At 37.0% G+C, this 22,279-nt stretch overlaps 1 long non-coding RNA gene across 3 annotated transcripts in view; it reads left to right on the plus strand.

Annotated features, from left to right (window-relative positions):
- Positions 1–1,894: 1,894 nt before the first annotated feature.
- Positions 1,895–22,279, plus strand: part of LOC112668583 (uncharacterized) — a 189,203-nt gene continuing 168,818 nt past the window's right edge. For 2 of the 3 annotated variants that reach the window (XR_007409493.1, XR_007409494.1), the window contains exon 1: positions 1,902–1,924. This is a non-coding gene — a long non-coding RNA (uncharacterized LOC112668583). Of the gene's footprint in view, positions 1,925–22,279 lie in introns of all 3 variants that reach the window. The other variant, XR_004813153.2, reaches the window with a different exon arrangement.

Consider the following 22,279-nt stretch of genomic DNA (forward strand, 5'->3'; position numbering starts at 1 on the left):
GTAGGTAAAATGCTCTTCTAAATTATCATTTACCATTTTACAAATATTCTCAGAAGTTGATAAGAAAAACAGTTGAGGATAAAAAGAACCAATTTTGCTCCAAGAAACTCTCAGTTGCTGGGGTTTTCCTTGGCAGATGCAAGCACATTGTTTTTTATATATTTGCTGACGGTAAATTATGGAAAGCTGCCAGAGGAAGGAAGCTCAAGGTAGATCTGCTGAACCTGCTCAAGCCCCAATCCCAGAGTTGTAAAGCACTCTTTAAGATTTATGAATTATATGTAATAATTGAGTCCTTTTATCACTATCTGTCTAGACTTTTGTCACTGGGGTATGGAAAGAGAGCATTTTAGAATGGGAAGGAAACTTAGAGATCACCTACTTCTGCCTTCTGGTTGAACAGAAGAGGACTGAGTCCCAGAGAGGGGAAGAGACTTACCTAAGGTCTCAGGAAATGTTCTTGCTGAGCTGGGAGCAGGTCTCCAGATTCCCAGTCCTGTGTTGTTTCCTTTCTTTCTATTTTACCTTTAAAAAAAAAAAAAAAGATACAGAAGGCCAGGGGGCAAATGCCAACCTCCATATTCTGTTAGAGACTGTTATAATGCAAAATATGTTGCATTCCGAGGCTGGTTTCCTTCATATTTTAATCATTCCTCCATGGGCAACTCAGAAGGCATATGTCTTAGTTTTATTCTTCTGAGTCCCATCCCTCTTTCACTAATGCATTATTAACATGTCTTCTTCCTGTCCTGAAATGTTCTCAGGGGGAATAACTGGATCCTGATTTTGGAGGTGGAAATGACTGTGGGATCTATTCCTTTTAGTCTGATGGCTAGGAAGTGCTGCCCTCTCAGTTCTCCCAAGATCCTGCCTAAAAGGATTGTTCAAAAATAGTTCTCTTAGGCTGTTGTTAGAAATTCCACTCGGCCCTGCAATGTATAGGTATCTTGATTTTTCTGTGTCTTTTCTGTTCAGAGGGAGAGGGTGTTTGTTTTTTTGTATTCTCAGCTTTTCGTTGTGTTTTGTTTTCAATCTTTAGGCTTTAAAATTTATTTGTGTAGAGACTTCTCTTATTTTTCTTACTGAGGGCTAGTTTCCCTTGAGCTTGTAAATTGCTTGTAAATCAAGATCTGATTAGGAAGTAATATATTCATCTGTAACTCCTGCATAAAAGTTATTCAAGTATTGTGACAAAATAAGTGTTGTTTACTTTATACATTTTCTGCAAATTCTAAAGATTTCGTCTAACTTAAAGGCTCTCATGGAATCTCGGGGATTGTGGCTTGCCCACTGAGAGTATAAAGGCTTGCTAAATTAAGTTGATTTGCCTGTGAAAGAAATGCTTCCATTATTCATGTCAGAAGCCTGTCACATCAAATTGAGGGAGTAGAGAAAACCCTTTTTTATCAACATTTAGAACCAAGAAAAACCAACCATTGAGGGCCTGAATTTCAATTGGGGAAAAAGTCAGGCTGAAAGCAGGGTTCAAAAAAAAAAAAAAAAAAAAAAAAAGAAAGAAAAAAAGGGCTGGGTATTTGTCTAATGTTGAAAATCAGTAGAGGAGATTGATTTAACTTTGGCCGAAACTTTTTATATAGACAGACAGAATGAAACTTCTTAAAGCAGCAAGTAGTACATACAATCTTGGTGTCTTTCATGTGTAAACTTGTCAAAAGTAGTTAAGCTAATTCAAATTTAAATCTCCTTGAATTCCTATTCTTGGACACTTAATTTGTTTATTTTAAAGGATTTAGGAATGCATTTCTTGGGGGTTACTTTTCAAACGTCGATGAATGTATTTTGTTTTTCAGGGTTCAAGATGATAGGCTCTGGTGTGTGATTAGAAGTTATATTAATAAGAGAAGGAAGACAGGCTGGTCAAGGACCAGCCCCCCCCCCCCCCCCCCGCCCTTGTTTGTATCAGGTATGTGGGCATTTGTCTCCCTGTGGATGTATTGTATACATGCACACACACGCACGCGCACACACACACACACACACACACACCTAACTTCAAATGAAAAACAGGTCATTAAGAGAATAACAGAACTTGGAACAGTAAGGGGAGGACCATTTCCCAAGACAAAATATCCTCATGCAATTTTAGTTTAGGAGGATTCTCTCGTGTTTGCCAGGATAGTTGACTTTGTTAAATTTTAAGTATTTGAAAGACAATTATAACATAGGAAAAATTATTTATTTATGTGATGAAATCTGATTCTCACTTCTTTTTTGCAATATTTGATTTCTGTTAGCCTATGCATTTCAAGTGGTTGCATGCCCCAGTGAAGTCAATCACAAGAACAAAGTTTCTTACTTTTGTGGAATTAATCCTTACCAGCCCTCCTTTACCTTGAATATGTCTCCACCATTATTATCCAAGTGATACTCTTCTAATAGCAATTTTTATCTGATTTACAAAAAACATCTTTTGGGCTACTGAAAAATGTTGAACATCATTTTCTGTATTTCTTAGATACATTTTTGCAGCTTTTAACCTAAATTTCGCACCAAGAAAATTGCTCCAAGAATAAAAAAATAGGGCAGTTTAAACTGTTTGAAGGGATTCCTGCTTCCCGCCACCCCCCTTCTTAAAAAATGAGGCCTGAAATCCTGTTAACGAAGAGGACTGAATCTTTTTCTCTTTTTTTTTTTTTTTTTTTTGGTGGGAGGTTCGGCAGCACTTCAATCCTAAATTGAATTTTATGCTTAATTGATATTTGTGTCTAGTGGAAATAAGAGTTGGTTTGTGGTGCTCCCGTACAAAAGTAATTACTTCTCCGATTGACTGCAAATATGTGCAGGTTGTAGATGGGGGGGCAATGAATGAAATAGAGAGGCAATTGTACTGTGGAGGGCTGGAGAAGACAAGGATTAATGGTGAGCAGAATTGTAGTTTGGTGTTCTTTCAGGAACGTTACAATCTCTCTGAGAGTGAATGCAGCTAACGAGGAACCTATGGGGCAGAGGGCTGGAATGGGGTGGAGGCGGGGTGTGTGGGGGGTTGTGAACTGGTAAAAACAGAGAACCATGTCAAAGGAGGAATTGAATGTCTAACTTATGTGTATTTACAAAAGTACAAAACAAACAAAATAACAACAACAAAAAAAAAACCTTTCTAATTTGACCTGTGCTTTTTTTAGATCACGAAACCACCAGAGGTCATTGCCTATTGTGCAAAAAAACCAGCCCCTACTGGCTGGCTGTTTCCAACCATCAGAATATAGATTATTGTCTGGTGAAGCAATCGAAATGGGTATGCAACAGGCACTGAGGATGGCCCTAGTGAACTCCTCAAGTTTTACATTGGATTTTCCTCTCAGGAGAGGTTATCGTTTTTTAGGCAATTTGCAAATGCTGAGAGTGTTGGGTTTTTTTAATGAATGCAATTTGAAATATGTAGAATCAGGAAATGATGGCTTGTTAGAACTGGGAGATGTTTAGGAGTTGGATAGAGTTAACCAAGTCTTACAGATGAGAAAACTGGAACCTCGAGGGGAAAAGGAACACAGTTAGCATCAGAACCTTGTTTTTTTCATCCCCAGGTTAATGAAATTCTCACTAGTTTACGCAGGACTAACAGGTGCAGTTTTCCTCCACTTGCCCAAAAATACTGAGATGGACCATATTAAATAGAATTTAAAGACCTCTGCAACTCCTAATCCCAGAGATAGCCATTTACAGCTAAGTGTATTTCTTCTGCATTCCTCTCCCCTAATACAAATATAAGCATCATTATTTTACCTTGGGTTTTTCACATTTTCATGCTTGTTTCATATATATATATATATATATATTTTATATATAATGCATAATATTTTTCTCCTCGTGATCCAGGAGATCTTCCAATGTATATTACTTTTAGTCAATATGATTATAATAATTAATACAGATACATTATCAAAGCACATGGACATTGCAAAAAAAAAAAAAAACCCTGCAAAATCACATGCAACAGAAAATGAAACTCTCTCCACCTTCCCCAACTTTATAACCCTATTCCACTAAATTCCCACTAATAGCTAGTGTATACCCTTCAAGCTCTAATCACAAAGTGCCCACATTTAAAATTTATTATAGATAGGGGATCCCGGGGTGGCTCAGCGGTTTAGCACCTGCCTTTGGCCCAGGGTGTGATCCTGGAGTCCCGGGATCGAGTCCCACATCGGACTCCCTGCATGGAGCCTGCTTCTCTCTCTGCCTGTGTCTCTGCCTCTCTCTCTCTCTCTCTCTCTCTGTGTCTCTCATGAATAAATAAACTCTTAAAAAATTATTATAGATAGGGATCAGACTTTGCACAGAACTCTGTAATTTTATTTTTTCACTCCATAACATCTTGTGAACTTTTTTTATATGAGCACAAATAAATCCACCTTACCTTTTTAAGGGTTACATAAAATTGAATTGTATTGATTCTGATGAAATTGAGTATCCTTTTATTTCTTGAGAGTTGGTTGGTTTATTTTATTTTATTTTATTTTTATTTTTATTTTTTACTTTTTATTTTTTACTTTGTTGGTTTCTGCTGTGAACTCCCTGTTGATGGTTTTTCTGTTGCTGTTATTTCAAAATTGATACATAGAAACTTTCTGCATTGTGTAGCTAGTAACTGTCATAAACATTGCAAATATCTACTCCTGTTTGTCCTTTTTTTGCATATTTGTTTCTGGTGTCTTTTTAATTTCTATACAAAAGTTTTAAGTTTTGACGTACGTAAGCAAAGCTGTTAGGTTTTTCCTTGTTATTTCCTGGCCCTGATGTCAAGCAAAGAAAGACCTTCCAATCCATGATTAAAAACAAAACACAAAAATATCTCTCCTTTCTGGGGTAGCCCTGGTGGCTCAGCGGTTTAGCGCCGCCTTCAGCCCAGGGCCTGATCCTGGAGACCTGGGATCGAGTCCCACATCGGGCTCCCTGCGTGGAGCCTGCTTCTCCCTCTGCCTGTGTCTCTGCCTCTCTCTCTCTCTTTCTCTGTGTCTCTCATGAATAAATAAATAAAATCTTTAAAAAAAAAATCTCTCCTTTCTTCTGATACTTGCATGGTTTTAAGCCTAGGCAAGGTTCACAGTAATGATGTTAGATCTCATGTTCTCACCACACACACACACACACACACACACACACACACACACACAGAGGTAACTGGGAGATGATGGATATGTTAATTAGTTTGATTGTGGTCATCATTTCACAACATATACATATATCAAAATATCATATCACACATCTTAAATATATGCAACTTTTGTCAAAAAGAACTTTAAAAAATAGCACGGGTATTGAAGTAGGAAAGGCTATGTTTGAGTCATTGCTCTATGAATTTCCAGCTGTGTAAGCTTAGGCAGATCATTTACCTCTCTGTGCCTTGATTTCCCCATCTGTAAAAAGGGCTTAAAAATAGAGTCATTCCAAGGATTAAACAAATTAATGATTGTAGGGCAGCCCCGATGACTCAGCGGTTTAGCACTGCCTTCAGCCCAGGGCCTGATCCTGGAGACCTGGGATCGAGTCCCACATCAGGCTCCCTGCATGCAGCCTGCTTCTCCCTCTGCCTGTGTCTCTAACTCTCTCTCTCTCTCTCTCTCTCTGTGTCTCATGAATAAATAAATAAAATCTTTAAAAAAAATTAATGATTGTAAAGAGTCTAGCCCAATGCCTGGTACAGAGTAAGTCCACAGTAAGTTACAGCTATTATACTTATTTAAAATGTCTGTGATAAATCTGTAATTTATTTTGTCTATATTTTGGAAAAAAATGGAATTCTGAGTGGAATTACATTAAGCTCATAGATGATCTCTGGAGTCTAACATCTTTACCAAATTTAGTACCCCATGCAAGATTTAGGTCTTTTTTGTGTACTTCTCTGGGACTTTATCATTTTCTTGGTATGGGTCTCATACTTTTCTTATTATCTCTTTTTTTCCTGGGTATTTCATAATTTTTATTGTTTTTGAGAATGAGAGTAATTTTTATTGATATTGTGAATAAGATTTCTCTTTTTGTTACACCTACCAATAGGTTGTTGTTGGTATGATGAAAAGTGACTGTTTTAATGCAAAGCTTATGATTGGCCCCCTTACTGAACCCTTTATTAATTCTAATAGTTTATTTTCTTATTATCATGTGTTCTCCCTTTTAAACATTTATTATTCATTTCCTTTTATTGTCTGATTGCATTAGATAAAAGATTGAGAACAATATGGAGGCAGTGACATCCTTGTCTTGGTTTTGGTTTTAATTTTTATAGAGCACTGACCTTTATCATGCTATTGCCTTGGTTTCTGATACTGTTGTTATTGATAAAGATGTTTCTATTCTTACATTTCCCAGGTTTTATAATCAGGAATGGCTATTGAAATTTATTAAATGTCTTTTTGTCACATAATGGGATGACCTTTTAATTTTTTTAAAGATTTTATTTATTTATTTATTTAGAGAGAACATGAGGGTAGTGAGGGGCATGGAGGCAAACAGACTCCCTGCTGAGTGCAGAGGCCCGATGTGAAGTGGGGTTGGATCCCAGGACCCTGAGATCATGACCTGAGCCAAAATCAAGAGTTGGATGCTTAACCAACTGAGCCATCCAGGTGCCCCATGATCTGTTTATTTATTTATTTTTAAAAATCTCATTAACCAGTTAATGCAATGAACTTATTTATGTTAAACTATTCTTACATTCCTAAATTAAAGACCTATTTGGGTATAGTGTATTGTTCTCTTATTGCACTACTGGCTTTGATTATATAAGCATTTACATTTGTGAGATTGGATTCGTATTATCTTTATCAGATTTTGTTTTGTTTTGTTTTGTTTTTAGATTTTATTTATTGATTGATGAGAGACACAGAGACATAGGCAGAGGGAGAAGGAGGCTCCCTGTGGGGAGCTTGATGCAGGACTCAATCAGAGGACCCTGGGATTACGCCCTGAACCAAAGGCAGATGCTAAACCACTGAGCTACCCAGGTGCCCCTCTTCATCAGGTTTTGGCACAAGTGTTACAAAATCTTCCAAATTTATTGAATAAACTGTTTTCCACAATCTGGAATAAATTATATAACACAACAATTATCCATTTCCCAAACATTTGAAGAATGCAAGATTTAAAACAATTTTTTGGTGATAGATGTTTGAATTCTTCTGTGATTATTGTTCTACTTTATAGTATTTGTTGCTTAAGTTGATTTTGCTAATTTATGGTTGCCCAGAAAATGGTCCATTTTATCTAGTTTTCAATGGCATAAAATTGTGTGTACTGTTTTCTTTTACCTTGGAAAGTTTCTTCTGCATCCACTTTATCATTTCTTATAGTATATGGTTTTGTTTTGTTATCTAGTCACTTTGTTTTTCTAAAGGAAGTCATTGATTTTACTAATCATATCTTTTATGTCTTTAAAGGAATATATTAGTTTCTGTTGAATTTAAACTGATTTTGTCACCATACTTTGTTCTGGCTTCCCAATTTTTTTTCTAGTTCATTTTTAGTGGAATATGTAGCTTATGTACTTCCAGTGTTTCTTCTTTAACAGTAGAATAGTTTAAGGCTATCAGTTTTCCTCTGAGCCTGATTTTTATTGCATCTTATATATTTTGATCCTTTTCTATGGTCTTCATATTGTCTGTAATTCAGTTTTGATTTCCTCTGAATGGTTAAAAATTCACACTTACTTTTTAATACTAATTTCTTGTGTTACTTTTTAAATTGTGGTCAGGCAATACAGCATGTAAAGCTTTAGAGTTTTTAGCTTCTCTCTGAGGCTGATTAAAGTGTTCTAGGTGTTGTATCTTTTTCAGAAGTGTTCTAAGAATATTTGAGAAAACATTGTCTTCAGGATATAAAATTCTTTTTACATTAATTAAAAATAAGCTTACCCAATGTATAAACATTTATTTATTACATATTTACTTGACATCGTAAAATTCTGAGAGAGGCCTCTTAAAATTTCCCATATGATTATAGGTTTATGAATTAGCTATGTATTTCTAATATCTTCTTTGTAATTTTACCCTTAATTATTATGAAATATCCCTTTATGTCTCATTTATCCTTTTGGCTTTATAGTCAACTTTGTCATTAATATGGCCTCCTGTGTCCATTTTATTTGCTTTTGCCTGGTATATCTTTTCCCATATTTTATTTTTCACTCACTCACTTATTTATTTATTTATTTATTTATTTATTTATTAATTTATTTATTTATTAGATGATGGGAGAGACAGAGGGAGAGTAGAGAGAAACTCTTAAGCAGGTTCTACACACAGTGTGGAGTGTAAGGCAGGGCTTAATCCCACAACCCAGTGATTATGACCCAAGCCAAAATCAAGAGTCAGACACCTAACCCAATGAGCCACTCAGGTGCCCCCTCTTATCTCTTATTTTAACGACTGTCCTTACTATATCAAATTACTTTAGGTATTCCTCTGGTGAACAATTGATAGCTAGATTTTAAAAATTATTTTACTTAGTCTGAGAGTTTTTGTGTTTCAATAAGGAAAATTGGCACATTTGCATCTATTGTAATAACTTCTTTGTTCCCTATTCCTTCTATCTCTTAAAAAATATTTTCAGTTTAGTATGATTTTCTATTGTTTCCTTAATTTTATTTTCTCAATTTTGCTAGAGCAAACAAGTTTCATACTGTCCAGTTTTTTATTCTTTAGTTAATTAAATGTTCTACTTCAAATTTCTGTTCTATCATTTTCCTTTAAATGATTAACAACATACTTGAACCTATATTTCTGCATTAATTAAAAAAGTTAAACAGTAATTTTGTCTCTCCTTCCCACTTCACCCGACAAGATGAAAAAATTATTATACTTTTACTTTATTTCTTATTCCCTCTCTGTGGTATTGGATTAATCTGGAAAATGAGCTCTGGATTAGTATTGTACTTTCCCCTTATGTTATAACTCTATTTCAAGAAATACATTTTTTCTTTTTTTTTAAGATTTTATTTATTTATTCATAGAGACACAGCTAGAGAGAGAGGCAGAGACGCAGGCAGAGGGAGAAGCAGGCACCATGCAAGGAGCCCGATATGGGACTCGATCCCGGGTCTCCAGGATCACACCCTGGGCTGCAGGCGGCGCTAAACCGCTGTGCCACCGGGGCTGCCCAAGAAATATATTTTTAAAGGATTTTATTTACTTATTCATGAGAGACACAGAGAGAAAGAGAGGCAGAGACACAGGCAGAGGGAGAAGCAGGCTCCATGCAGGGAGCCTGGCGTGGGATTCGATCCTAGGTCTCCAGGATCACGCCCTGGGCTGAAGGCGGCGCTAAACCGCTGAGCCACCTGGGCTGCCGTCAAGAAATGCTTTTTAACAGAGGCATTACACTTCCTGATCACATGATTAAGAGTGATTTGTGTTTTAAGTTTACTGGTTTATTTGCTTATCACTATTTTTATTTTGTCTTTTGCTTTGAGGTATTTACTTATATTTGAGATCATATTAGCTAGACTTAATAGCTAGAGTACATCTGTTGAGTAAATTTTTTTCAAAGATTTATAGAGACAGTGTGCACCTGCAAGCTGTGGGTAGCAGGCAAGGGATGGAAGGAGAGGAAGAGAGAGAATCTAAGCAGATTCCCCGCTGAGCATGGAGCCCACCCTGGGGCTCGATCCCCTGACACTGAGATCAACCCCTGAGCAGAAACCAAGTCAGATGTTTAGCTGACTGAGTCACCTAGGCACCCCTGTGAGTGAATTTTTGACCTATTGCTGGGAACTTGGGTAAAACTTTTTATTATATTCACTTCATCTGTGTTAGAAACATTTTAAAATAAATTATAGACCTAATGCTGCTTCACCTGTACATAATTTCTATATGTTTTTTTTTTAAACAAAAAGGACATTTGTTTTCTGCACAAGTGCAGTGCCATTAGAGTTTTTGTTGTTATGACTAATGCTACTGTGAACATTTGTGTATGAGTTTTGTGTGTGTGTGTGTGTGTGTACGAGTTTTTGTGTGAACATATGTTTGAATTCTCTTGGGTAGATACCTAGGAATAGAATTGCTGGGTTTTATGGTACCTCTATGTTTAACCCTTCTAAGAACTACCAAGATGTTTTCCAAAGTTGCTGTACCATATTACATGCCACCACCAGTGTATGAATATTTGCATTTTTCCACATCCTCTATAACACTTGTAATTGTTGTCTTTTTAAAAAGATTTTATTATTTATTTGACAGAGAGAGAGTACAAGCAAGGAGAGGAGGAGAGGGAGGGCCCTGGGATCACCACCTGAGCTAAAGGCAGGCGCTTAACTGACTGAGCCACCCAGGCTCCCCTTAATTGTTGTCTTTTTGATTATAGCCATTCTAGTGAATGTGAAGTGGTATCTCATTGTGGTTTCAATTTCCATTTCCCTGATGACTAATGGTGTTGAGTGTCTTTTCATGTGCCTGTTGTTCATTTGTTTATCTTCTCTGGAGAAATATTTATTCAGATTCTTTGTCCATTATAAAAATTGGGTTATTTGTATTTTTATTACTGAGCTGTAATATTTTAATAAATACTAAATCTAAGTATTTCTGTTTTATTAACAGATTAACAATTAACAAAATATTTCGATTTTGAGAAGGCCTACTTTATTTTTTCTTTTCTTACAGTATTGATGTCCAATGTAAGGAATCATTGCCTAATCCAAGGTCATGAAGATTTATATCTGTTTTCTTTGAAGAATTTTGCAGTTTTAGTTCTTCCATTGTGATCTTTCATCCATTTTTAAAAGATTATTTGTTTATTTGGGGGGGTGAGAGAAAGAGAGCATGTGCACGCAGGTGGGGTGAGGGGCAGAGGGGCAGAGACAGAGGGAGAAGCAGACTCCCCACTGAGAAGGGAGCCAAATGTAGAGCTCAAACCCAGAACCCTGGGATCATGACCTGAGCTGAAGTCAGATGCCCAACCAACCACCCAGGTGCCCCAGTCTTTCATCCATTTGAGTACTTTCTGTATATGGTGTTAGGTAGGGATTCAACTTCATTCTTTTGCATGTGGATATCTAGTTGTCACAGCAATCTTTGTTGAAAAACAGTTCTTTTTCCTTTGATTGTCTTGCCACCCTTGTCAAAAAATCAATTGACCATGGACATAAGGGTTTATTTCTGGACTCTCAATTCCATTGATCCCCATATGTATCCTATGCCAGTACTATTCAGTGTTAACTCCTCTAGTTTTCTGAAATTGGAAAGTGTGAGTTCTTCAACTTTGTTCTTTTTAAAGATTATTGTAGCTATTCTGAATTCCTTCTATTTCCATATGAATTTTAGGATCAGATTTAGATTCTCTGCAAAAAAAGCCAGTGGGGATTTTTGGTGGAGACTGTGTTGAATTTGCAGATCAATATGAGGAGTATTGTCAGCTCAATAATATTAAATTTCCCAATCCATGAACAGGGGATGTCTTTTTATTCATTTAGGTCTCCTTTGATTTCATTCAATGATTTCTAGTGGACATGTCTTGCACTTCTTTTGTTAAATGTCTAACTATTTTTTGATGTTATTATAAATGGAATTGTTTTCTTAATTTTATTTTTGGATTGTTCATTGCAAGTATATAGAAATTCAATTAATGTTTGTATGTTGATTTGTATCATACAAGATTTCTAAACTCATTATTAGCTCTAGTAGCTTTTTGGTGGATTCTTCATGGCTTTTTCTATGCGAGATCATGTTATCTGCCAATAGAGGTGGTCTTAACTCTCCCTTCCCAGTCTGGATGCCTTTTATATCCTTTTCTGGTCTAATTGCCTCCGCTAGAATTTTACTAGAAGATTGAATAGAACTGGTGAGAGCAGACCACCTTGCCCTGTGTTGTGATCTTAGGGAGAAGGAATTCAGTCCTTCACCATTAAGTATGATGTTAGCTGTGGGTATTTCCCCTTCATTTAACGGAAAATTCTTTTTCTCCACTTTACATATGCAAGTACAGACCACTAAGTTTGAGAAACACTTGTAACTTTGTGACTCTATGCTTGCTCATGATAAGATTGCAAGCAGCACAGAGAAGGACAAAGCACAAGACTTGAGATGTTAAGCATCCCTGTGATGCTTTCCTCACATCACTCACACATGTAGAAAATGGGTCCAAAAAAAGGTTTTTTTTAAGCATTCACTCTCTAAGGCAATAAAAGTGTCATTCTTTCCCCTAACCTTGCCATTAAAGAGTTCCACGATTTTTATGGCCATCCCACAGAAGAACAAATTTCCAAATTTGAGAAAAAGGAGGAGAAAACAATTGTTTGTCTCATATATTTTTTCACCTCTGTGAGGTCTTCCAAAATGGCTTTAAAAAATCCCACCCTCTTTTGAAAGTGCTAACCCCCACTTTAGAACAGCATATAGTGAAACTATATCACCTATTCCAACCCATGAGACATATATTAAAAGAAAAAAATTAAAGCACTATCTCTTGCAAACCCCAACAAGTCATACTAAATATTCAGTGCAGGCAAACAACTCCCAGAAAAAACCAAGAGACTTTCATTTTCCTTGAAGGGTTTACATCCTTGAAAGCCATTTTGCTTCTTAAGCCTGGTGTCCTAGCAGACTAGCCATGAGCTTGTAGGTGGAACAGTTTCTGGTGCCTCCCTCTGGTCTTTCTTTTCTTGTATTTCTAAAGCCTATCTTCCTTCATCTGATTTTTTTCCTTAACTATAAAATTGTTGTTCTCTTTGTCCAAGAAAGCAAATACCAGTCTCATTATTCTGCAGTTTCCCCCTTTATAAAAGGAGATCAAGGCCAGTCATCATTCAACTCAAGACAATTGCTGCTGTGAGGAAATGTAAGGACCAGGCTTCCCAGAGCCTCCAAATCTCTAAGAGAAGTGAGAATACATCTTTTTACTGGTTATTTGTCCATTTAAAAATTTTGACAAATTTTAATTTTTCAATCTGCCAGAGGCCATGTATAATCTCTAGTCCAGGTCCAAGTGGAAAAGGCTCAATTATCTTTTAAAGTGAATTTAAAAGTAAGTTAAAAATTCTATATTTACTCATATATTTTCCATTTCAAGTATCCTTCATTCCTTTGTGTACATCCAGATTTCCATCTGGTAACATTTTCTTTCTGCCTAAAAGACTTCCTTTAACATTTCCTGTATTCCAGTTCTGCTGGTAATGAATTCCTTCAGCTTTTGGATACATGAAAAAAGTCTTTATTTTAAAACGATTTTATTTTGAACAATTTCAGACATATAGAGAAGTAGAGTGAATAGCTCAATGAACACTCATATACCACCATCTAGATTTAACAGTTGTAATAATTTCAGTATAGTTGCTTAATCTATTTTTGAAATATTTCAAAATAAATTACATACATCATATTTCACCCCTGCATATTTTTACACGCATCACTAACAAAAAGGACATTTTTTCCCCTGCCATTATCACATCTAACAAAATTAACAATAATTCCCTAATATCCTTTAACGTCTAGGGTGCATATAAATTTCCCTGATTGTACCAAAAATGAGTTTTTATAGCTGGTTTATTCAAACCAGATTCCAATCAAGGGTCATTTGGTGGTTATAGCTTTTAAGTCTCTTTTAATCTAGAACATTCCTGCTGTCTCTCCACCCTTCTCCCCCCATGTGTGATATTGTGATTTATAATAAGGAATATATAGTCGGTCTTCGTCTCTGTTTCTGGCACAGCGCTCCTAAAAACCCTTGGGATTTCCAAAGCAAGAGCAAAAAGGTGTCTTTTGTTATGTTAATAAGGTGACTTTTGGAAAGCACCTAAGGATGGAGACCGGTTGTCATGGGAACCAACCACGTGATTAGAGAGTCGGAACTTTCATTCCCACCCCCCACACCTCCAGGGAGGGGAGAGAGGCTGGAAGTTGGATCAGTCACCAATGGCCAATGATTTAATCAATCTTGCCTATGTAATGAAGCCTCCATAAAAACTCACAAGGACTGGATTTGGAGAACTTCCAGGTTGTTGGAGATCTGAGGAGAGTGGCATGCCTGGAGAGGGCATGGAAACTCTGTGCCCTTTCCCCAGACCTTGCCCTATGCATTTCTTCTATCCAGCTATTCCTGAGTTATATCCTTTTGTAATAACCTAGTGACCTAGTAAGTAATATGTTTCTCTAAATTCTGAGAGCTGCTCTGGGAAATTGATCAAACCCAAGATGGGGGTCATGGGAACATTTGATTGATATAGTCAGTTGGTCAAGTACTGGTAACAACTGTAGGGATGGGGATGGTCTTGTAGGACTGAACCCTTAACCTGTGATATCTGATCCTATTTCTGGGTAAATAGGGTCAGAATTGAGTTTAATATAGCACACCCAGTGGTGTTTGGAGAGTTGCTTATAGGATGTGTGGGTGAACCTCCCATCCCACATATGCATTTAGTGAGCAGAACACAAAAGATCATACATAACATTGATTTCTTTCAGATACCAAGTCAGCTGCCCTGTGGAATGCCCCACTTTCTGAGTTTTTCTCATTGTTTCCTCATGGTGTTGTTTAACTTGTTATTTTTTTTTAAAGATTTTATTTATTTATTTGAGAGAGAGAGAGTGAGTGAGGACAAGTTGGAGGAGAGGCAGCAGGGAAAGGGAGAGGGAGAGAATCCCAAGCAGACTCCCTGATGAGTATGGAGCCTGATGTGGAACTCGATCCCGTAATCCTGAGATCATGACTTGAGCTAAAATCAAGAGTTGGACACCCAACTGACTGAGCCACCTAGGCACCCCTAACTTGTTATTTTATCCCCTGTATTTCATAAAAAACTATATTAGAACTAAGGGCTTGATCTGGTTCTGGTTAAATATTTTTCTGCATGAATAATTCAGAGGTTATGGTGTACACATCAAGGGGCACATAGTAAATGGCTCATAAGTACCACTATCAATGATAACAAGATTCAACAGTGGATTTAGGTGGTGACAGACTAATTATTCCATTGTAACATTTTCTTCCTAGTGATTAACACAATCAGTGGAGTGATACTTTGGCATCATGGGAATATCCAGTTTTCCATCAGTAATTTACCCCAGTGGTTTATAAATCCATTGATTTTGGCTTGAATCTATTATTTCATTATGGCCAGGAAAATGGTGATATTTTTATTTCTATCATTCCTTCTTCAGTTATTAGTTGACAGTCTTCTGGAAGAATTTTTCCTCATTGACTGTGTTTGTTAGGGTTTTTTTTTTTAATGCTCATTTTTATTAGAAAGGGTCTAAATTGCTCAGTATTGTTGACCTCAGGAGACCCAGGTGGGGGTAAGCTGACAGGTGGTTAGTGGACAAAAGTGAGTCTTTCTCTCACTCAAAAGTGAGTCCGGTTGTAACTAGATTACTCTGAGTACAGAGGGGGAAGATTGAGAGCCTTATAGACAGCATCCTTGATCTGCCTTGATCTTCCCATTGGAGGCCTCCTGTCAGAAAGGTAGATGCCAACTCTGAAGCTTTCCACTGTGCTTAAAGGTGACCAGCTGGTGTTTTATTTCTTCCCATGCACAGAGAAGTACAACTACTTCTTTTCATTTGCCCACTATGGCTTGATTTGTTTAGGCACTATGTAAAGTGCTTTGTGTTCACTGACTCAACGAACAGTCACAACAACACTTTGAGGTAACTATTATTTCCACTTTAGAGATGATGTAATTGGCGCTCTGATGGTTTAATTAACTTGCCTAGGATCATATAGCCAATAAATAGAACTGGGACTCAAACCCATGTCTGTAAGACTCCAAAGTCTATGCTCTTAATTAATTGACTCTGTAAGATTTGGGGGAAGGAAAAGACCATGACAGAAGAACCAAACCTATACTTGTTTCTTTTTTTAAAAAAAATATTATTAAAGTGTAGTTGACATAGAATGTTATATTGATTTCAGATGCACGCTTGTTTCTTTTGAGGGAAGTTCACTGGCTTGTAGTTTCTTACTTGGGAAAGAACATGGAACAGTGAAGGGAGCCAGCAATTGGATCCTAGTTATTTTTGTTAAGACATTTAGTTGTGAGAGCAAACTACATTAGAATGGACATCAGAATCCATGGAACAGTTTGACCAACTCACCCACAGCAATAACTTGATTCAGAGAATTGAGTGCAAATGAGATTCTCTGTCATTAATTAAAGCAGTATATGGCCAGACTCATCCTCTCTTGATGAGAGTGAGAGCCACTCTCTCTTCCTGACAGAAATCATGGCTGTTAAGAGTGTGCTAGACAATTACATCTTCTGATTTTCACTGATTTTCTCCTTACTTCTGACTTTAAAAGTTTTCAGGAAGGACTCTGATAGATTCAGCTTGCTATAAGTGTACAACCATGTTAGATTGTAGTGACTTCCATGGGAACTATTTAGACTAAGGGGAGGAGTGATTCTCTAAATCCAAGGTGGGGGTTACTGGTCCTAGCAGGGAAGGTACTATTTATTTATTTATTTATTTTATTTTTATTTATTTATTTATTTTTTTAAGGTACTATTTAAAAATAAATAGTAGCTGAGGTCAAGGGGGGAAAAAGCCAGCCTTCTTGGGCAAAGAGATGACAAAAAAAAAAAAAACCTCCTTTCTTTAAGACTTTGCATCAAGTGACTGGGGAAGGGGAAGGAATGAGTGTTGTGCCGAGAAACTAGAAGCCAAAGGGCACCTGGACGGCTCAGTCAGTTGAGTGTCCAACCCTTGATTTCTTCTTATGTCATGATCTCAGGGTCGTGGATTTGAGCCGCATGTCAGGCTCTACACTCAGTGGGGAGTCTGCTTGGAATTCTCCCTCTCCCTCCTATTCCCTAACTGACTCGCATGCATGTGCATGTGTGTATGCACACACACATGCTCTCTCTCTCTCTCTCAATATAAAAAAAAAACTAGAGGTCAAGCCATACCTTCACTCATGGGACCTGAGAGTTTATTTCATTTTCCCAATAGTCTCAGTTTGGTAAGTGAAGTCATCATTATCTCCATGTAATAAAGCCTTCCCAGTCTTCTTGGGCAACGAGATGACAGTGGAGACTTCAGCTTTTTTGTGTTTTTAAGACTTCTTCAGTTTTTAAGTGACTTGCAACCATCCGGTGGGAGAGGTGGGATTTGAATGTGACTCTGTGTAAACTATGTGCTTAATTGTATCCCTAAAGTATGTTCTGAATGAATCAGTGAGTTTCTGGCCTCGGGAAAGTCATCTCTGCCCTAAATGAGACTTTACTTCCTATTTGTGTGCTTTTTAGTAAGGAGTGTGAAGTATGAGATGCAGACCTTTATTTTCTTTTAAGAGTACTGTGGTGGCCACAAAAGACACCTCTCAGATCTCTGACTTCAAGGAGCCTGATTGAATGATGATCTCAGTCGCTAAACTCTGTAATCCTCCACTGCTTTGCATGAGACCAATTTTCCCATGAGCTACTCCCAACCAATGACTGAATTCACCAAGGATACTAAAGCAGACCCACTTTTGGGAGATACAGAACTCCTCTAAAGGGTGACTTTGGCTCCAGAACTTTCTGTTGGTCTTGTTGGAATTTTATTAGAAAATTAGTGTAAGACTTTTCATACTCAACCTTCCTTCCTTCCCTCTACAGTGTTAGATAGGTATTACTGTCTGACAGCTCTTGAGCCTCTTCTGGCTCTCTCCATACACATAGTGTATTTTCCCTTGTATATATTTTCTTCAATAAATCCCTCTTGGTATCTTCTCCTTCTTGGTGGACCCAGACTAACAAATACCTATTTCCTGTTGCATTGAGACTTCTCCAAGTAAATAATATCTGGAAAAAGCCAATTAAATAAATGGATAATGCAAAACATAGACAGCCAGAATGGAACTGTTGAAGAAAGACAAATGGCCAGTTTATTGTATACTTTGAGTAACAATTTTTTTCAGGTGATGGTGCAATTATAATTTGGTTATGGGTACTAAATTAATATGCATGTTAGCAACTCCCAAAAAATAGTTTCATTAAAACACTTATTTGAAAATTGGAACAAATATAATACCTTTGGGTTCGCACAAATCAGAAGAAACATGAATGCCTCTTGGTTGGCACCAATTCTGGAAAGATTAAAGATGAACAAAGGCCAGAACTTTCTAAGTAAGGATACAGAGAATTATTTTTCATGGTTAAAAGAGTTCCACAATAAAAGACACTTTTCTCTCTTCTGGGTTAAAGAAAGTAACTGTGTGTTTAGACTTTAAGACTGGATTCTATGTATTATTACAACTTCTAGGCAGCTGTAAGGTGAGGGTTTGGAAAGAAGAAGAGGGAAAGGGGAAGGAAAATGTAATATAAATGTCTGATGATGCATTTGGAAAGGATCTGAACATCAAATACTCTACCTACATGAATTGGTAACATTCAGATTTTAAAAGCTTATTATAAAATCACCTTAAATTTCTCAGTAGCCACATGTAACAAAGATATACTTGTTCCCAGATACTTAACATTTTAAATATTCATAGAAAATGAAATCATGAAATGTTAATTGAGTGCCCTACTGTGTGCATAGGAGTTTGCAAGGAAGCAGGAATATTGCAGAGAACAAGATAGATACAGAAAGATGTTTGTGTGACATTCTTTACTTGTCCATGGCCCTGCTGTGCTATCTCTGTACTTAAGAAAAATGGAAGTTCGCAGTAGAAATGTTCAATTAACTGTTAAACACCTTCGCCAATTAAGATATCATTTCCAAATCTGATGGATGAGTTCAAAATATCCAATTCATTCTAATCATCAGGCGGAAGAACAGTCCTACCCTCAAGGAGAAAAGAGCAGATAAACATGTAAATGAACTCACAAATCTTTTAGAAGTACTCTGCCTGGAATGACCGAATATTAATTTACAAAGTTTCCATCTGTTAAGTGATGAGCTGAATTATAGTGAGCAATGCGACATTCAATGATAATATAGTTATATTTTATTTTGTAGCACATTTAATAAATACTAGATTATAAGTGTAAAACACTGAGGGCATAGCTAGAATAAGAAAAACTCTGTTGAATGTCCATCCAAGGACTAAGTCCTATAGCTAGCATAAGCCTTTGCAAGAACCACAATTGCTCATCCAAGTCTTTTTTTCTATGTGGTGTTTGCTTTTCTTCCCTTATAGTGTCTCTATTCATATGCAGAGTATAATCTTAGAACTTAAGTTATAAATTACCAATGCCAGAAAAAGCTTTCCCTGACACTTAACCCTTGCGGATGACAATAAGGACTACACCGTGAGGACTTCCAACTACAGGGAGCATAAAAGACCGAGAGTCCCAGCTGCCATGCTATGGAATCCATCTCCAGGTTTGCATCCAAGCCATGTTTTCCTGGGGTGCTCCCAGTGAACGATTCAAACATTAGGATGACTAAGGTAGACTTGCTCCTGGGACACGTGGCTCTTCTTAGTGACTTTGGTTTAAGGAGTCCCCACAATAGCTTTGTGACTTCCCTTAGGCTGCACGGCAGTCTAGGGTGCTACCACCCAATCTTTTCTCCCTCTTTTCTTCATTCACGTCAGACTTGTATCATGGTCTGATGACTGTCCCTGTGTTTATCTGGCTTCCTCCCTGTATTCTCTCATGTAAGCATTCCCTTTAATATAATCCTTGCTCCCTTAATCCTGTCTTGGCCTCAGCTTTTCAGAAGGCTTGAACTAATGCAACCCTCCCTTCTCTGAGGTACCTCTACAATTGTCCTTATTTTAGTCTTGAGTGGACACTTATTTATTGTTTTCACATCTGTCTTCCATATTCTATTGTAACCTCCTTGAAGGTAGGGTTTATTATGTCTCATTTATGATTTTTTTTTTTTAAAGTTTTATTTATTTATGATAGTCACAGAGAGAGAGAGAGAAGGCAGAGACACAGGCAGAGAGAGAAGCAGGCTCCATGCACCGGGAGCCCGACGTGGGATTCGATCCCGGGTCTCCAGGATCGCGCCCTGGGCCAAAGGCAGGCGCCAAACCGCTGCGCCACCCAGGGATCCCTCATTTATGATTTTTATTCTTGGTGTTTAGCATGCTTTAGGTACATTATCAATATTTGTCAGGTGAATGGTGGATGAACGTATGAAGACAGAAGAGTTGTGAGGAGCCACTCAGAAAAATGTGATTTCAGATCTTGAATTTGTTGCTTTAGTAGCCATGCAACCTTGAGCAAGTACATTCTACCCCTTTTTCCTAATCTACTTTCTGTTTCTATGGATTTGCTATTCTGGACATTTCATATGTACCTTACATATTTGGCTTTTTTCAAGTAGCATGATACAGTCATTCTTTTTTTTTTAAAGATTTATTTATTTGAGATAGAGAAAGAAATAAAGAAAGGGTACATGTGAATGTGAGTGGGGAGAGGGACAGAGGAGAAGGAGAGAGAGAGAGAGAGAATCTCACGCAGACTCCCCTCTGAGTATGGGACCCAATTCAGGCTTGATCTCATGACCCTGAGATCATGACCTGAGGTTAAATTAAGAGTTGGACGCCTAACTGACTGAGCAACCCAAGCACCTTCGCATGATGCTTTCAAGGCTCACACATGTGGTAACATATATCAGTACTTCATTATTTTTATGGCTTAATAGAATTCCATCTTATGGATAGATCGCATTTTGTTTGTCCATTCATAAGTTTATGAATATTTGAATTGTTTCTACTTTTGGCTATTATGAATTATGCTGCTATGATCATTTGGGTACAAGTTTTTCTGTTGACACATGTTTTCTATATATATATATATATATATATATATATATATATATATATGGCAGTTCCAGAATGTTAAAGAAAGACAAATGGCCAGTTTTTGTATGCTTTGAATAACAACAATAATTTTTTATATTATATATTACTAGGTTATATGGTAACTTTATGTGTAACTTTTTGAGGAACTGTCAAATTTTTTTCCAAAGCAGTTAGAAAATATTATATTCCACTAGGAATACCAATTTCTCCACATCCTTGTCAACACTTGTTATTTTCTGTTTTCTTTTTATTTAACTGTAGCCATCATGGCAAATATGAAATGGTATCTTGGTGTGCTCTTGATTGGCATTTTCTTAATGATAATGAGCATCTTTTCACATACTTATTGGCTATTTGTATATCTTCAATTCAGATCCTTTGCCCATTTTTAGTTGGGTTTTTAGTCTTTTTATTGTTGAGTTGTGTTGTCTATATCAATTTTTCTTTTTTTATAATTTTTAAAAAGATTTTATTTATTTTTTCATGAGAGACACACACAGAGAGGAAGAGTCACAGGCAGAGGGAGAAGCAGGCTCCTCGCAGTCAGGATCCCCTGAATCGGGGATCATGCCTTGAGCCGAAGGCAGACGCTCAACCACTGAACCACCCAGGCGTCCCTCTATATAAGTTTTTCTTAAATCATCAACATGATATACAAATATTTTATCCCATTCTGTGTGTTTTTTCATTTTCTTTATACTGTTCTCTGATCTACAGAAGCTTTTAATTTTGATGAAATCCACTTCATCTAGTTTTTCTTTTGTTGCTTGTGCATTGGATGCCATGTTTAAAACAAAGCTGCCTAATCCAAAGCCCTGAAGATTTATGTCCATGTTTCCTTCTAGGAGTTTTATAGATTCAGTTTTAAAGTTTAGATTTTTAATCCATTTGGGGTTAATGTTTTTGTATGGTATGAATTAGAGGCCCAAATTTATTTTTTTGTATGATATCCAGTTGTTCTAGCACCTTTTGTTGAAATGACTATTCTTTCCTCATTGAATGCACTTGGCACCCTTGCTGAAAATCAATTAATCATAGGTATGTGGCTTTATTTCTGGATTCTCTATTCTATTTCATTGATCTGTATGTTTATCCTTCTGCAATACCGCATAGTATTCATTACTGTAGCTTTGTAATAAATTTTAAGATTGGGAAGTGTGAGTCTTCCAACTTTGTTCTTCTTTTTCTTTCTTTTTTAAATAAAGATTTATTTATTTATTTATTTATTTGCTTGAGAGAGTGAAAGAGCTCATGGAATGGAGGGGCAGAGGGAGAGAATCTTCAAGCAGACTCCCTGATGAGTGTAGAACCTAACATGGGGCTTGATCTCACAACTCATGAGATCCTGACCTGAGCAAGAGACAGGATGTGGGGCTCAATCCCAGGACCCTGAGATTGTGACCCAAGTCAAAGGCAGACACCCAACTGACTGAGCCATCTGGGCACCCCAGTATTGTGGTTTTTTTTCTTTTTTCTTTTTTTTTTGTTTATTCATAGACACACACACACACACACACACACACACACAGAGAGAGAGAGAGAGAGGCAGAGCCACAGGCAGAGGGAGAAGCAGGCTCCATGCAGAGAGCCCGAC

The sequence above is a fragment of the Canis lupus genome, chromosome X, assembly GCF_003254725.2.
Source record: "Canis lupus dingo isolate Sandy chromosome X, ASM325472v2, whole genome shotgun sequence".
In the NCBI taxonomy this organism is placed as follows: domain Eukaryota; kingdom Metazoa; phylum Chordata; class Mammalia; order Carnivora; family Canidae; genus Canis; species Canis lupus.